Source organism: Sturnira hondurensis, unplaced genomic scaffold, assembly GCF_014824575.4.
Source record: "Sturnira hondurensis isolate 20B ecotype Veracruz unplaced genomic scaffold, ASM1482457v3 Scaffold0019910, whole genome shotgun sequence".
In the NCBI taxonomy this organism is placed as follows: Eukaryota; Metazoa; Chordata; class Mammalia; order Chiroptera; family Phyllostomidae; genus Sturnira; species Sturnira hondurensis.
Window position 1 is genome coordinate 2,146,394 of NW_028092541.1, and position 18,383 is coordinate 2,164,776.

Genomic DNA, 18,383 nt, shown 5'->3' on the forward strand with positions numbered 1-18,383 from the left:
TTATAAAATTTATTTTACCAACTCATATGTACTAGCCAGGAATACTTTTCAAGATCAAAATTTCACTTTTCTTTCATAAAGCACAATGAAATGTTCCATTTCTGTGACATTCTAAGTTTTGATAAGAACTACAAAATCTCTATTTATACCCACCTATGCAAATTTTGCTCACCGTTTTAATGGCAAGTCTCCATTCTTAGGCAAAAAGATAAAATTGTGAAAATGATGAATACTAAGAAAAAGAAGGCTCCTTTAAATTTATAGTTCTATATTGTATTTTATCACATATAATATTGCATTTTCCAAGACTAATATAAGAGTGCCTAATGTATTCATTCTTACAGTGCCAATGTCTAGCAAGTCATGTAATACACAGTAAGCATTGAATAAATAAGTGGAATAAATGCATGAACGAAGATACTGCTCTTTGTTTAAGTCACATTTTTATTATAGCAGATGTGGATTGGGACCACTGTGCATAGAGATGATGAAATAAGTGATGCATCCCTAGCACTAGCTCTGTGCCCTCGTTCCCAGACACTAACATGCACAGACCTAAGCCAACCTAAATCTTCCTTGAATTTTCCTTTCTCAGTAACATTGGACCAAACTTGATCTATCTTGCAGCATATTTCTTTTCAAAACCATACTTTTCCCCAATCCACGTATGCTTTTTCTGGCCACATCTAAGTGTACCTGTGACAACTAAAAAATTTTAAGAATAGAGGAGTCTTAATATAAGATAGTCTTGTGCATATCCTAAGATAGTTGGACTTGTTCATGGCCTTAAAATATGCCACATAGAGGCAAGTCTGGTGTGGCTCAGGGGATTGAGTGGTAGACTGTGAACCAAAGGGTCACTGGGTCCATTCTCAATCAAGGCACAGGCCAGGGCTGCAGGCCAGGTCCCCAGTAAGGGATGTGTGAGAGGCAACCACATATTGATGTCTCTCTCTCTCTCTCTTTATTCCTCTCTTTCCTTCTCTCTAAAAATAACTAAATCAAGTCTTTAAAAAATAAAACAAAATATGCCTTATAAAAAAGTAATTTCTTTTGCCAATATGTGAAACTGATATGTGAAAACGCAAGAATGTATCATTCTAGGTTTTTTGAACAATGCTCAGTTCACATCTATTTAGATAGGAAAAAGATAATTGAACAATTAATATGCATCCAACATTAAAGGTATAAATGATGTTGAATGACACGTGCTTCCTATTTTCATCGTCCAGAGATTCAGATGTTAAAAGCTTGGACTCAATGAACCAAATTCCTTGGCTGTGTAAGTGGAAATATGAGGTCAGTAATATTTTATTTTATTTTATAGGTAAGAAAATGGCACAGAGAGGTTGGAAGAAACAAGAGTGTGGCGTTATCATGGGGAGGCAAAAGAAATCAAGGAAATATGCGACCATGAAGTGAATGCTTAGTCTTAGGGATCAGAGGCTTAAAAAAAAGGACAGATTGAAACCTAAAAAGAAAGAAAAAAAGATCCCAGTGCACTCAAGGGAAAAGAAGTCCCCCAATGATCTTCCTGCGTATTCTCCCAACATGACACACAACTGGGCCTGTCTTACCACATCCTGGTTGATACCAACTTTATCAACTTTTCCATTAAGACTAAATTGGGCTTAGTGCAGTCAATGATGGACTGTCTCTATGCCAAGTGGACACCTTGTATAAGCGACTGTGTGATGGCTGAAACTGAGAAATTGGGGCAGAAGTATTGAGTGGCCCTAGGGATTGCCAAGGATCCAAGATTTGAACGATTACGATGCTCCCCCAAGGGACCTAGGCAGAGGACTGTTTAGTACAGAGAGTAACTCAGCACAAGTGTTACACTGTGGCCACAGTTGACCGGGACCTTAAATGAAGAAGAATCAGGAAGATCCCTGGAGTTCCCATCATGTACATTTCTAAGCATAGGTACAACATTGAGTAGCTGCCAGATGATTACGGAGCCCCTCGGTTCTAATGCTTAAAAGATGAAGTTCCTCTGCTTTCCTTCAACTAATTTTCTCTGTTGCCAGTTTATTAAACATGCTACAGAATGAATAAGAAAAGAAAACAAGACACAGAGAGGTTAAAGAGACTTGCCCCAAATCACATGCAACCAATAAAGAAAACTCTAACAGAAAACTGTTATGGTAGGCAGCATAGTGACCACCACACAATGTCCATGTCATAAACCTCATCACCTACGAATATGCCATGATACACATCAAGGAGGAAGTTTAAGGTTACTAAAGGAACTGTTTGGTCATTAGCTAACCTTAAAGGAAGGGGATTGTTTCACATTTTGAGGTGAGCCTACTGTAGTCATAAAGGATTTTTAAAATACAAAAAGGGGGCAGAAGTGGACCTCAGAATGAGAGGGAGGTTTGAAGAGGCTACTCTGCTGGTTTAGATGTTGTACGAAGTGGCAGGAATGCAGGTAGCCTCGGTAATCTCAAAAAACCCAGGAAGCTGATGGCCCACTGGAGCTTCCAGAAGTAACACAGCCTCGCTAAAACCTTAATTCTAGCTCAGTGAGACCTATTTTAGACTTCTCATCTCTAGAACTATAAAATAATAAATGTTTGTGGTAATTTTTTATAATGGCAGTGAGAAACTAATATGTAAAAAAACTGAGGTAATACAGAAGAAAAGTTATGAAAAGCATAAATGAAAATACTCAACAATTATGTATTGATTTGTAATTTTTCTGGACCAAGTTACAGTTTCTTCACTCCCAGGCCACTCATATATATATTTCTTGTTTTACTAGCCCGAAATGTTATTGACTTATTCCCTGCTATAAAGCACTCACACTTAATTTTACTTCGATTTCTTCCAATTTTTTATAGCTTATATCAATCAGTATTTGGTCTGGAAGGCAGATGATAATCCATACATTTCAAGATAAAATGTACAGGGTAGTATTAGAGGCATGTACAACACTGCCAGGTTTGGGGTCAAGCTTAAGAACCTCACCCCTAACCATCAGGTTCAGAGAAGATGGCACTCTAAAGTTCGGCCTCGAGCAAACTGGATAATTTTCAAGAACTTTCCAGGAAGATCATGCTATTCTCAGGAGTCTCTGAGAAGTTTTTATTTACTGTATTAGTATCCAACAGTAAACCGAGTAGTTTTCCTGTTTTTACCAGGAAACCATGGAGTCAGCCTCACACGTCCAAGTGCATCAAGCCATGGCTGCTTCCAGAGAACAAAGGCTTCCCTTCTCTCAAGTGGTGCTGACCTCTAACCCAGAACCACACAGGAAAGGAAATTCTGGAAATTTATTCCCTGCACCTGTTACATAAGGCAAAGAAGACAGTCAAAAAATAAGTAAAGTGGACTACAAGTCCAGCGTATGACTGATTCTGTTGCTTGTGTAACTTTAAAGACTTAAAAACTCTATTTCTTGTCCTATTTAATTTCCATATTATCTTGGAAAGATATGAAGAGATAATTCTGATATTTGTGCTTCTTTCTACCTCTTTTCTTTACAACACCCCAAATTTTTGCAGGTGTATCTTTATTTCCAAAAGTTTTCAGGGATGTCTTTATATTTATGTATTCTCATGTGACTATAAATTAATCTTCTACTTTTAATAAGTATATTCAAAAATATTAAAACAAATAACTTGTGTTTTCATTATTATGACTATGTGAGTTTCTGTCACTGCACATATCATCTAATAGGTTTAGAATTGCTCTTCAAAAGAGAATGTTTTTAGAGTCAAAGTAAAACAGATTTTTATTTTTTACAACCCACAGTCATTTTAGTTATGCCATTTTTCTTTCATATTTAAACTATTATTTTTGACATTTTTTTCTTTGTGAAGTTTCTATTTCCCTAACCTGCCTTTCTTTTTCTTTCCCTCTCTTCCCTTCCCTTTTCTTTCTCCTCCCCTTCATCCCTTTAATCTGCTTCACCTCCTTTCTCTCTTTCTTTATTCCTTTTTTTAATCTGGAAGAAATAGCATGTTATTTTCATCAGGCAACTAATATCACCAACTTCACATTCATTCTAGTGTCAGAAAAAATTGTGAAACACTTTGAAAAATCTAAAAGGGTTCCTGAAAGCCCTAACTCACCCTACAGGGTTATATCTATGACTTTTATTGTTTTGAAGCTTCTTTACACGTCCAAATTGTAGAAAATATATAGAAAAGCCAATAGGTCATGTCCAAAGACATATAAATAAAGTTTGCCCAGTGGAGTGAAATCAATTTATTGTATTTTAAAATGCTCTCAACTTACCCTTTAAGTGTTTTATTTCTTCTAATTTTCCGAATGACTTCAAGCTCAGAGTTCTTTAAGGGTGACAGGTTCACTTTTGTTTTTTCTAAAGGTTCCTCCCATATGATGTTTCTGAGTGACTTCATTCACTCCACTACATCATCAATAAGGTTTTTCTTTCTTCTGACTCCTTAGAATCAAAACCAAAAATCTCTTAGCTGCTCATGATTTCTGTGTTTTATTATTATTATAGGAGTTTTTGTCTTTATATATTATATTTAGAAGATGGAGTCAACTCTTACAGTGCTTAGCATGCTCAAGGTTATCATGTAAGTTATCTATGTCTTTTTATTTGCCTACAGTCCTTCTGGGAATTGCTCCTGAACCTACTGGGATTTTCAGTCTGGTATTTGGGTCTATGTCACACATTATTCCCTTTCATTTACTACAGTGATTCACTTCAGGAAAGAACATGTTAAAGTTTCAAGCCAAAGTCACTCCCAAGAAATAATTTTTCCCTTAGTTGTAGAAATAGTGGCCTGGAGCAATTAGGTTGGCGTTTTTGGTAACATAAGAGAGACACTGTCTGAAATAGCCATTGCAGGAAGAAGCAAAGCTGGAGGATGCAGCAAGACAGAATTCTGGTAATTTTGTTCGTGTCCCTGAATACAGTGATATCTGAATCTATATTTTGTCCTTTACAGATACAGCAGTCAATTAATTCTCTCTCTTTCTCTGTAAGACAGTATAAGTTGGGTTTTGCCATTTGTGTCAAATGAATTCTAACTACATCAGTAATATAGGAAGCAGATTAACATGAGAATTCAGGTAACTTTACTGAATAACCTGTATTCTTTTTTAAAAAAGATTTTGTTTATTTATCTTTAGAGGGGAAGGGCAAGAGAGAGGGAGAGAAATATCAATGTATGGTTGCATCTTGTGTGTCCCCTGCTGGGAACTGGCCTGCAACCCAGGCATGTGCCCTGACTGGGAATAACCTGTATTCTTATCCACCATTGAATACGACTTCCCCTGAACAAATGAAGGCTCACAAATTAGAAGAAAATTAAGAAAACTAATTGGTTAATTTGTCCTAAAATTTTAATTAATCATACTTAAAACATTGTTGCACAGGTCTATTTGCTCAAATAATGTAAAAAGAAAGTCTTCTCTTTTTTCTAGCTACTTGATTTATTCATGCACCCAAGATATTGATTTCAACAACAAAACTAATAAAAAAGAAACAAGATTCAAAGTTGTTATGTATTTAGTAATTGGGTACAGATGAGCTGATGAAAAGCACTAGAACACGTGTCTAGAACACGTAGCAGAGTGTTCCCACAGGAAAGTTACATTGATAAATCATTCTGTGATATATTCTAAAATATATGTACATTTGCCCCACCCCCATTGGTTCAATTTTAAACTAAAATGAAAAAATTTCTAGTTAATTACAATAACTTGGAAGAATTGGGTATTTTGCCATTTAAGTAAATACATAAATGTTTGGCAATTGGCCTCTCCCAGTATATTGAGGTATAATAAAAGCTACATAAAATCTCTAACTTGTATTTTCTTTGGACTTTTCCTTATTTATTGACTAAGAACATTGTAAATAATAAAAAGAAAATCTATTGCTTAAATAAATGCTTTGGGTACCAGGAGGAAAAACAACTCTATAACCTAATGATTAAGGAAATAAACTTTCTGTAGGGAGAATCTGGTTTCTAAGCCACAGACATAAAGGCAATCAGATGAAGACAGTTTTTCAGATTTTTGAAAGTACTGACTTTGGCATGAAAGATATCTCCTAGGGAAACATACCATTTAATTAATCAAGTTACCAAGGGAAATAAAATGAATTAATTTTTAAATATTTTCACGAACTAAAAGAACAAACTAATTAACCATCATCTCTGCACCATCCTGAGAAACTGAACTAATTTATAGTAAAATTGCTTCTGCTTTACCAACTTAGAAAATATGTTTGCATAATTACATGAAGCTGAAGTTATCACAAATTAATGCCCTAGGTTCATGCTCAATTTATATGACTGTCTTATTTCATATTGTGTAAGAAAATTCTCATTTTATTTCTCCTTAAATTTAAAGATGTTCTAGCTTAGAGCGAATGTAAGGCTCATTGCCAGAAGCCGAGCCTGTCTGTCACCACTGGAGGTCACCTGGCTTCAATACTTACTCTGCTGAAATGTGTGAGCAAAAATGTAGGTTTTTAGGATTTGAAATATTTCATATATTTTTACTGTTGGAACCATATTTATAATTTTCATTGTTCTTACATTTAAAATACAACTTCAATACTGGTAACAAACAGGTATCTTCTCCCTGAAGTGCAGACATATATTTTTAATATTTCAGAAAAAGAAGTTAAGCAGAGGGCATTAAGAGTACATATGATACATTATTTAGGATTTTGTTTTCTTCTCTGATATTTTTTCCCTTTAAAGAGAGTTTGTCCTTAAGTAAATATCCCCCTCCATTCACTCTATTTTTCTTAATTTCATGAGCTGACCCTGTAGCATCAAATATATAGGTTTAAAAATAGATTTTAGTAAGTGGTTACATTTTTAGGTGGTTATAGTTTTGTATACTTAAAATTCATGAATATCTCATAATGAGAAATATCCCAACTCCTACATAGACATTATAGTTTGGCATTTCTCTAATAACTTTCAAAGATTCCAGGGACATCATTTACCCTTACAAGTTCAGAAAACTTGCTGGGTCAGCATTTACTAAGCAAGTCTAAAATACTTATGAGAGGGTATTAATCTTGCTCCACAAGTCCAAGTATCAAAGAAACATTACTTTCTATGGGCCACTAAGTCAGCTTAGATGATCAGAGTCGTAGTTCTTCTGTGCTGAATGGAGTCCCACCTCAGTCACTATAGGGGTGCCTTCCTCTCCCAGTTTCACACGGAAATCAAGATTCTAGAGACTAGCTCCCTCCCAAATGAGACAATAACTTGCAATCTCTGTCTGCTCTTTACTGCTGTTTCCCCCTTAAGTCTGCAGTGTTCCCTTGATGTCCAGTAGTTCTGTGCTTTCATGCTGGATGTGGGACCCAGGATCTACTTATTCTGTTTTTAGAAACCAAGCTTCTTTTGAAAACTGTCAGTTCCTTCAATCTCATTCACTCTATGTGGTTTAGTTAAAGCTGGTTTTACTCTCAAGACCAAGAAGTAGGCATAAAACCTTGGTCTAGCCAATCGACACAGCACATTTCTTTGGTTATAGTAATTGGTTCGTAGATAAACATGTGACATATTTAGGGAGGATGAAATGAAAGAAATGGGGGGAGGGTTGACCTGAATAGCAGAATATTACTATTTCCTTTATAATATGAAGCTCAGAGCATGCATACTTTGGAGCTGCTTAAGCTGTCTTAAAACCAAGAGAAGAGAGGTTTCTGAAGAATAACATTGGTATTATTTCAGTAGAATTAAAAAACTAGGAATCAGAAACCAAAACCTGGGACATTTTTCAATGCTGGTCAAACAACTCTTTTTTTTTTAAAGTACCTTTATTTCTTTTTTATTATTGTTTATTTATTTATTTATCTTTAGAGGTGAAGGAGAGAGGGAGAGAAACATCAATGTATGGTTGCCTTTTGTGCGTCCCTTCCTGGGAACTGGCCTGCAGGGAACCGGCCTGCAACCCAGGCATGTGCCCTGACTGGGAATTGAACTGTGATCCTCTGGTTCACAGGCCTGTGCTCAATCCACTGAGCTACACCAGCCAGGGCTCAAACAACTCTTTAACTTTTCAGTAATTTAAGCCAACAGATTGCCTTTCTGTTCAACTTTAGTATGTCTTTTTCATTTTTTTGTAACAGGTATAGCACCACCCTAGATATATCAGACAACTATATCTACAAATGTGGAGCTGTCTCCCTCTGCTCCAACAATGCTTAGATTTCCATTGCCAATGGAACTAAGAATCCTATCTCCCAATTCATGATCCATTTTCTCTGCCTCCCTGATTCTGAAAGAAACCAGGCCTGTTTGGAAAAAGTCCAACTATTGTTAATATAACAAGAAAGATTTGTGCGACATCACTGTAACCTAGCAGCTAAGGAGTGTGGACCGGAATGCACATGACATGTGTGAACAATGATGACTTCACTGTACTAGTCAGTGAGGGAGGTAGATGCCATTGAGTAAGCATGTCTACCGTGTGGCCATTGCATTGAAAATGACAGAGCAAGTAAAGCAAATTGGATAAATCTTTATCCAATTTTATGTTAAGCTTGAGCATTCTTCTGTATAAACTATCTGCATAATTGAGAAGGCCACAGCTATGGGCAACTGGTGATTGGCTGCTTCATCATGACAATACACCCACTCATGCATCACGTCTTGTGCAGTGTTTTTTTTGGGAGACATCAAATCACCCAGGTGACTCAGTCTTGCCACAGCCAAGATTTGGCACCCGGTGACTTCTGGCTTTTCCCAAAACTAAAGTGACCTTTGAAAGGGAAGAGATTTCAGACCATCAATGAGATTCAGGAAAATACAACAAGGTAGCTGAGGTGATTGGAAGAACTGTGTGAGGTCCCAAGGTACCTACATTGAAGGGGACTGAGTTATCATCATCCTATGTACAATGTTTCTTGTATCTTCTTCAATAAATGTCTCTGTTTTTCATATTACAATGTTGGATACCTCCTGGACAGACCTTATATTCTTTCTTCTATACTGTGTCCATATGATCTAACATAATATTTTTTATTTGCTTAGCATCCAGGGAATTTAAACGGACTTGTTCCCTGGGCTCAAACTGAATAGATTATGAAATGGTGAAGTTTGTCATGAACTTCACATTTTTAACTATGTCAACACTTGGAGGCCTATTTCAGCCCTTGGTTAATTTAAAAAAATATATCTTACTTATTTATTTTTAAACAAAGGGGAAGGGAGGGAGAAAGAAAGGGAGAGAAACATCAATGTGTGGTTGCCTCTTGCGAGTTCCCTATTGGGGACCTGGCCTGCAACCCAGGCATGTGCCTGCCCAGGAATCAAGCCAAGGACCTTCTGTTTCACAGGTCAGCTCTCAATCCACTGAGCCACAGCAGTCAGGGCTAATTTTTTTTTTAAATCAAAAGACAAAAAAATTATCTGTCATATCATTTAAATTCGAAGCTTTCCACTTCACCAAAAATACCTGGACTTTTAAAGCCTCACTACCTAGTTTCGTGGAAGGCAGTAAGGGTGGAAGAAAAGTGAAGAAAGAAAAACAAACAGACTATATTTTGATACAGTAGCATAATTCATTAATGTTCTTGGATGCCAGTGAATTAATTTACAACTGAAAATTTTTTACTGGCATCGAGAATTAAATACTAGTGTTCATTACTAATTTCATTTTGGTTGAAAAAATCAACCTATGCATTGATCTGAGTACAACCTATGAGTCAGCCCCCATATTTCTTGTGCCAATACTCAACTGGGTATATGTTTCTACCTTTGACTGAGATTGTTACAGAAAAATTTCCAAGAAAACTTTCAATGTTAGTAGAACAGTTAATAATCATTTCTACCATAATGGAGAGAAAATTAAAAAAAATAAGGACCCCAAGGAGATTAGAACAGATTCGCAAGCATCTTCTTGAAGATTTAACTTCTTAGAAACTAGATGAGGATCTTGGTGGGAAGGAGGTGATGACCGCACAGAATGGCCTAGAAGGAAGGAGGGCATCAGTCTTCCCCACCCTTCTTCTTTCTTTTTGTCTCCATATTAGTGTGATGAGGTTGTCATAACAATGTCTCACAAACTGGGTGCTTTAAACATTTATTTTCTCACAGATCTGGAGGCTAGAAGTCTGAGGTTAAGGTGTTTTGTATGTACAGGGTTGATTTTTTAAAAATTATCTCTCCTTAACTATCAGATGGACATCTTTCTCTGTTTTGTTTTGCATGGTCTTTCATCTGTAGATATGCATGTCTGTACATAATTTCTTCTTCTTTTTTTGGCTGAGAAAGTAACTTCATTTTGTCTGGGGAGTGAGTGGGTGTCTATTCTCAGAACTTCAGGGATTGCTTCTTGGTGCCGGCAGCCTTGGTGACCTTGAACATGTTCAAAAGTATAGTCTTGCTCAGGGGACAGCACTCAGCCTGCTATGACAATGTCACTGATCTGGACATCTCTGAAGAAGGGGACAGGGGCACTGACAGGTTCTTGTGGTGCTTCTCAAAGTGATTGTACTTTCAGATGCAGTGGAGGCAGTCTTGACGGATGACAGTGGTCCTCTGCCTCTTCATCTTGGTCACCACACCAGACAATATGTGTCCACCAATGGAGACATTACTAGTAAGGGAGCACTTCTTGTCAGTGTAGGTGCCCTCGATGGTCTCCTTGGGCATCTTAAAATCCAGACTGATGTTCTTGTGGCGTCCTGGTAGCTTCTCTTTGCCAGTTTCTCCAAGCAGGACCTCCTTCTTATTTTTAAAGACAGTAGGCTGCTTTTGGTAGGCATGTTCAGTCTGAATTTCTGGCCATCTTCACAGCTGCCTGACAAAAAGCAATTTCTTCTTCTTATAAGGACAGTGGTCACACTGAATTAGGATTCAGTATGAATCCCATGAAGCCTCTCAAGGTTTATTTCACTTAGTTACCTCTTAGAAGACCTTGTCTCAAAATACAGTTATGTTCTGAGATACTGGGGATTAGGACTTAAAGATGTGGGTTTGGCCGTGGAGGACAACACAATTCAGCCTGCAGCACTCTGTCCTTTTCTTCGTTTGTTATGGCCAATTTCACACCTCATTCCCTTTGGGGTTTTCCCACTATATTCTCTATAGCTAGTTTTAGAAATCAAAAAAGCTGGACAATGAATAGTCACTGTTGTAATATGACTTTCCTCTGACGTCTAACATTTGATGACTGATCCAACTTTCTCCCAGCTGGCTCTGTACCCTCACATTTAACCTGGACACATCCATATTAAAAGCCTTATCCACACCTTGCGTCTATATAAACTTAAGATCATTTTATGGTTTAAACAGAATTTTTTTCACTGCTAGTATGTAAATGGGAGAAATTGTGTTTAGCTATTTTTTAAATTAATGTAGGTTTTTAAATGAATAAAGCTACAATTTAAAGAGAGAGTATAAAATCAAATGGTAACTCAGTTGTACCTTTCCAGAGTAAATCTATTGTTGAACNCAGTCTGAATTTCTGGCCATCTTCACAGCTGCCTGACAAAAAGCAATTTCTTCTTCTTATAAGGACAGTGGTCACACTGAATTAGGATTCAGTATGAATCCCATGAAGCCTCTCAAGGTTTATTTCACTTAGTTACCTCTTAGAAGACCTTGTCTCAAAATACAGTTATGTTCTGAGATACTGGGGATTAGGACTTAAAGATGTGGGTTTGGCCGTGGAGGACAACACAATTCAGCCTGCAGCACTCTGTCCTTTTCTTCGTTTGTTATGGCCCATTTCACACCTCATTCCCTTTGGGGTTTTCTCACTATATTCTCTATAGCTAGTTTTAGAAATCAAAAAAGGTGGACAATGAATAGTCACTGTTGTAATATGACTTTCCTCTGACATCTAACATTTGATGACTGATCCAACTTTCTGTCCCAGCTGGCTCTGTACCCTCACATTTAACCTGGACACATCCATATTAAAGCCTTATCCACACCTTATGGTTCAAACAGAATTTTTTTCACTGCTAGTATGTACATGGGAGAAATTGTGTTTAGCTGTTTTTTAAATTAATGTAGGTTTTTAAATGAATAAAGCTACAATTTATAGATAGAGTATAAAATCAAATGGTAACTCAGTTGTACCTTTCCAGAGTAAATCTACTGTTGAGCACGTACTCTCCTAACTTTTTGCTTAACCGGTGGCCGTTGGTGGCATTGCATTTCTAGTGTCACCAGGAATAAGTGATCAGCCAATAGTGGAATTGTTGTCAAAGTGACACTCATTTTTTGATGGGACATATCTTAATGTTCTGGTGTCAAATCTATTTTTTGGCAATTCCATTAGTTACACACAAAGAAAGTATAATGCTTATTATCTGCAAATAAGGGGTGAAGGAGAGCTGACTATGCCACCCCAGAATATATTGTGGCATATTAATTATAATGAACAAAAGTTACTTAAGAAAAAGCAGGTGCAGGTAGGGCGCTCTGACCCGCCTTTGCCCCCATGAAAACAGGAATCTCCACTTGAAGGGACTTTCCCTCCACCAGGAGAATCGAAGACATCCCTGTCGCCAGAGGTAGAAAATCCAGGGCCGAGAAAGCTGTATAAACAAACCTTGTTCCTGCTTCGCTTATTAGCCACCTAAAGCTCAAACTTCGTTTTTAGTTAATTCTTCAAAAATTTCTTTTTTCTTTTTTTTTTGTCTAAAAGATATAAAGGCTGCCTGCTTTGGTCACTTCTTTAGGTTTCATATTTCTATGAGTTCCTGTAAGTACAAAACTAAATTTGCTTTTCTCCTGTTACTCTACTAGGTAAATTTAATTACTAGACTAGCCAAAAGAAACTAAAAGAAGAAAGGGAGAGTTTCCTTCCTCTATGGGGAAAATGTGTAAAAAAGTAAAATATCTAGAAAAGAGTATTCCTCACCGGGGCAATTTGAAATTAACTTTACAGTGAATAACAAAATTCTCCGGTCATGAGTCAGCTTCTAGTGTAATGTTATCAACTAGACCATATTGTTTAGGAGGAAGGAAATAATTTTGCTAGTCCTCTCCACAATTTAATTGTGCCCCTACTCCTTACCACTGCCTCACTGTATTCATGTTCCAAGAAAAGCTGAAATGATTTGTTAAAAAGCAATATGTCCTTTATAAGCATTATTTAATGAATCCCCCACGTAATTAGGGTGTGCCAGATAATATTTTTACCATTTATTTTTATTTTTTAAAGATTTTATTTATTTATCTTTAGAGGGGAAGGGAAAGAGAGAGGGAGAGAAATGTCAATGTATGGTTGCCTATCATGCATCCCCTGCTGGGAACTGGCCTGCAACCCAGGCATGTGCCCTGACTGGGAATCGAACCATGATCGTGTGGTTCGCAGGCCTGCACTCAATCCACTGAGCTACACCATCCAGGGCAATTATTTTTACCATTTTTAAATATTAAAAAAAACCTCAGGCTTTAGGACTTTCATAGCGTGACCATAGTCACACACTAACAGGTGGTAGAAATTAATTTGAAACCTGTCTACTCGTGTGTGGAACCTTGTTTCTGAACATAGTCTTGTTGCCTTTTCATTTTATTTGATGTCTTAGGACAGTGTTATTTACCCTCATAAAAATAAATTAGCTACTATACTAGTAAATTGTTTCTTAATAGATGACATCAAAATATTTCCCAAAGCTCATGATATGTAAGCCATTCCAAAATTAATAACACCTTATAGAGTATTGCACTGTAATGCCAAGAAAAAAATGATAGGTTTCCAGTGCATATACTTTGTATTTGCTCAGCTTTTAAAATTTCCACTTAAGTAAAAAATGATGGATAATTGTTTAAACAAAAGAAAAGTAAAGACACTTGTCTATTGACTTGAGCTGTCATAATGATGGAGACTCTGAAGTATTCTCACCATTTCTAGTCAGGAACTTCAGACACGTTACATGCAACTCCGTAGGAGCCAATAAATATTGTATTCTCCTAAGATGTAATGTTTGAGAATCTTACGGATTCACATGCAATTCTTAATCTCAAGGAGTTGATTGTTTATTAACAATGGAAAACTATTGAATTAGAAGAGTATAATAGCTCTAGTGAGTGACAGGAGACAAAATTTTACAGAGAGCTCAATTTTTTATAATCTCCCTGAGATGATTCTGTATTTCAGGAAATTTTAGAAACCATTTTCTTTTAATTTCAGGGCAAAAATGAATCATTTAAAAAAGTCTGAAATGAGTGCAACTATTATTGCTTAACAAGTTTAACAAAAGTAAAGCAAGTACTGTATGTTCAATGACGACTTCACTCATGGTCACACACACCAACACCTGCTATATCTTTACGCACAGAAAATAAATTTTATGTTGATCACCAGTGACCTTTCTGTGGCTCAGTTACTTTATTGCCAACTGCCCTTAAAATTCCAGTGAATCAAATATACTATGTTTTTTTCCAAAATAATAGACGTTATTTTGGAAATAATAAAGATAGCATATTCCAAATGTACTATGTTTTTTCCATAATAGAAGGCTCCATCACATCAGCTGCCTGAGAGCTGTGTCTGAGAAGCAGCAGCCTTCCCTCCCCTCTCCGCCACCCACCTGGCAGCCACAAAGCAGCCACAGGCACGACTGCATCTCCATCCATGCTGGCCGGGTCAGCAATGCCGACTAGGAACTCTACTGCCTGGAACACGGCATCCAGTCTGATGGCCAGATGCCAAGTGAAAAAACACTTGGCGGGTGGAGAGATGGCTCCTTCAAGAACTTCCTTCAGTGAGAGGTGCTGGCAAGCATGTGCTTAGGGCAGTGTTGGTAGACCTGAAACCAAGGATCACTCATGAAATTCCTCCTGGTGTACACTGCCAGCTTTTTCACCCTAAAGTGCTCATCATGGGCAAGAAGGTGCTGCCAACAGCTATGCCTGTGGACACTACACCTTGGCAAGGAAATCACTGACTTTGTTTTGGATGGAATCCAGAAACAGGCCGAGCAGTGCACAGGTCTTTAGGGCATCTTGATTTTCCACAACTTTAGTGGGAGGACTGTTTCTGGGTTTACCTTCCTGCTGATGGGACACCTCTCTGTCCGTTTTGTCAGGAAGCCCAAGCTGGAGTTTTCCATTTAATGAGTCTCCCTAGTTTCTACAGCTATGGTTGAGCCCTACACCACCACCCTCACCACCCACATCACCCTGGAGCACTGTGATAATGCCTTCACGACTGACAAGTTGTGGTAACCTCAATTTTAGGTGTCCAAACTATACTTACCTGAGTAGGTTGATAAGTCAAATTGTGCCCTCAGTCACTATTTCCTTTAGATTTGATGGAGCCCTGAATGTTCACCTGACCAAATTCCAGACCAACCTGGTACCCTATTCCTGCATTCACCTCCCTCTTGATCGGATTCTATATGATAAATAGATGGCTTGCTACCTGTTGTACTGTGGTGATGTTGTTCCCATGGATGTCAATGTTGCTATTGGCATGATCAAGACCTAGTGTACATCCAGTTTGTGGACTGGTGCCCCACTGGCTTCAAAGTTGACATGAATGACCACCCTCCCACTGTGGTACTTGGTAGAGACCTGGCCAAAGTACAGTGAGCTGTGTACTTGTTGAGCAACACTACAGCCTTTGGCTGAGGCCTGGGCTCACCCAGACCACAAGATTGACCTGATGTATACCAAGCGTTCCTTTGTTCACTGATATGTGGGTGAGGACATGGAGGAAGGAGAGTTTTCTGAGGCCCGTGAAGACATGGTTGCCCTTAAGAATGATTCTGAGGAGGTTGGTGTGGATTCTGCTGTAGGACATGATGAGGAAGGAGAGGAATACTAAAGTGAAAGTGTCACAACAGTGCTTCTTTCACCGAGAGGGTTATTCTGTTTTACACATGGAAAAGCTGTGGTCTGGTGAGTTAGTTTGTATGCAACAGTATATACTCTCATATCTAATTATGGGCCTATGCTTGAAAACAGGGTGCTTTGTTACTGACACAACCTGTTCTTATGCTCTTATGGGTTTGAATAGCGAATCCCTGGTTTATGTGAAAATAAAACAAAATGAAACAAGACAACTCACTGTGTTTTTCCTTATTCATTCAAAATCTGTCCACTACCTGCTGTTGATTCCAGAAATCAAACACATGATCTACTTCCAAATCGTATTCATTTTTCAAGTTACATTAAACTTAAGTTTAACTTTATTGAGGTTAGTTTCTGACAGTAAAAGGGCATCGCTTTCTGACTCTCTTAGTTGCACCAAGGAGTGAACTTCAAGGGATGTCATTGCACCCCAATCCGTGGAGTCTGTAACTTATTTTTGTCTTAAATTTTTTTCATGAATCCTGATAAGTCTTTCCAGCTCTCAGTACTGCCAATGTTCTGAATTTAAGATTTTTTTTACTTTTGTTTTGTCACTGGCTCATATGCTGCTGATGACTCCCATGTTTATATTTCACAATGTATTTATTCTGTCCTTCCTATTTCATACTCAACAAACTTTCAAACTCCTCAACTCTTGGGAAGAATGTATCCTTCATCTTAATTTGTTTGAAATTTGTGTCTCCACCTGGATACCCTAAAATATTAAAAATGTACCTTATCCTAAATGATCTTATTTTTAACTCCATTCACCCAAAGAATTGTTCCTTTTCAAATTCACTTTCAGTGAATGACTGATTACACTATCTGTCATTTGCCCAAGTCAGAAGCTATAAACCTGAGGCCCAGTGGACTTTCTTCTGTTTAATTTCTCACAGTCTGTTGATTACAGAACACTGTGGACTGCATTTCTTTGATCTGGTTTCTCTCCTCTACCATCATGCCACAAATTCAGCTTTTTAGGCTTCTCCTGGACTATTTCAGTAACCAGCTACATTCCTCTGGCTTGTTTTCTTAGATCTAAGAAAATGCCAAGCACATAGAACTGTTGTTCCCAGTAAATATTTCTTACATTAATCATTGGTGGTGAGAGGTGATAGAGATGACTATGAAAATTGCTGTCTTCACACTCTACCCTTCTATTTACATTCCTTAAAATCTCTAAAGTTAGCATTGCTTGTGTAAATTTCAGTTGGCAATGTGACAGAATATGTAGTCAATCTCCTTATCTTAGGATGCATTGTGTTTACTAATTTAGGCATAACTAAAAAAAGAATTGTTTTATACCTCAGAACTATTTTTAAATGATAATTGATTCTTTATTTTGAATATTTTAAATTATATTTATATCACTATTCACTAAAATAATAGCAACACACTACTAAAATATGTACTCCTCAGCTCATTGTTCTTAAGCAGTAATAACCACACAGATCCATGGCCCTATCCTCTGAGTTTCTTAGGTAAATAGGATACATCACATTTTTTCTGCATTTGAATCATTAAAAAATGATTTTTAGTGAAAGGCATGATTAAATAGGACTATTATCAAAATTCAAATGCACAAGAAAAGTCAAATAAATATAAGACCCCTGATAAACAAGTGAGATATCCTGGGGGCAAACTGGTCATTATTTCATGCTTTTTATGTGGCTCGATCAGATCTAATTCAGAATTAATTTCCAACTTTATTTCTATATCAGACTACATTTACTCTTCATGTTGGTATTGTTTTAAATGTAATCTAATTGATTGTTTAGTACAACATTTGTGGCAAAATATGACTATTTAAATTTTCCTGACATTTAAAACTACCCACATATTGATAATTACACAGTATAGTGATTCATTATCATAAATACTTTCATTCTTATGACTATTTTCAAATTTGTAAAGAATAAGGAATTTTGAAAGTCAGCTTTATAAGGCTTCCTTTTGTTTTAATATTGAGTTAATTCTGTAGCTTATCCCATATAGGCAATTCATTGCCAAGCTAGAAAGTAGAAACTCTAGACAAATACTTGGACTCTAAGATCTGAATCAAGCCACTTTTTTCCTTGTCACGTAAGTTATAGAGATTATTTATGTTCTAATAACAACATTTATTGTGTTTGAAAATGTCTTACATCTTTTTTACATATCCTAATATCTGAATTTCATAATCCCAATATCACATAAGTCAAGCAGTTCATATGTCTGTTATATAGATGGAAGAATGAAAGCACAGAGGGATTGGGAAACTTTTAAAAAGTCAATTATTATTTTTATTTTTAATTGTATTTTTCCATTACCTTTTATGCCCCTTATGTCCGCCCCCACTGGCTGCAATCACAATGCTGTTGCCCATGTCCACGAGTCCTTTTTCCCTTTTGCTCCATCCCTGCATCCCTGGCTCCCCTGTCACACAGCTGTCAGCTCACTCTCTCTCTGAGTCTGGCTCTATCTTGCTTGTTCAGTTTGTTCATTCGATTCCACATATGAGTGAAACTGTATGGTATTTGTCCTTCTCTGACTGGCTTATTTCACTTAGCATGATGTTCTCCAGATCCATCCATGCCGTTGCAAAGGTGAAAATTTTCTTTTTTATGGCCAAGTAGA

General features: G+C 37.2%; 2 pseudogenes; one reads left to right on the forward strand and one right to left on the reverse strand.

The window, feature by feature from the left end:
- Positions 1-1,377: 1,377 nt before the first annotated feature.
- On the forward strand, positions 1,378-2,045 carry LOC118974884 (rRNA-processing protein FCF1 homolog; annotated as a pseudogene).
- Positions 2,046-10,220: 8,175 nt separating this feature from the next.
- LOC118974868 (40S ribosomal protein S11-like) lies at positions 10,221-18,132 on the reverse strand (annotated as a pseudogene).
- Positions 18,133-18,383: the final 251 nt, after the last annotated feature.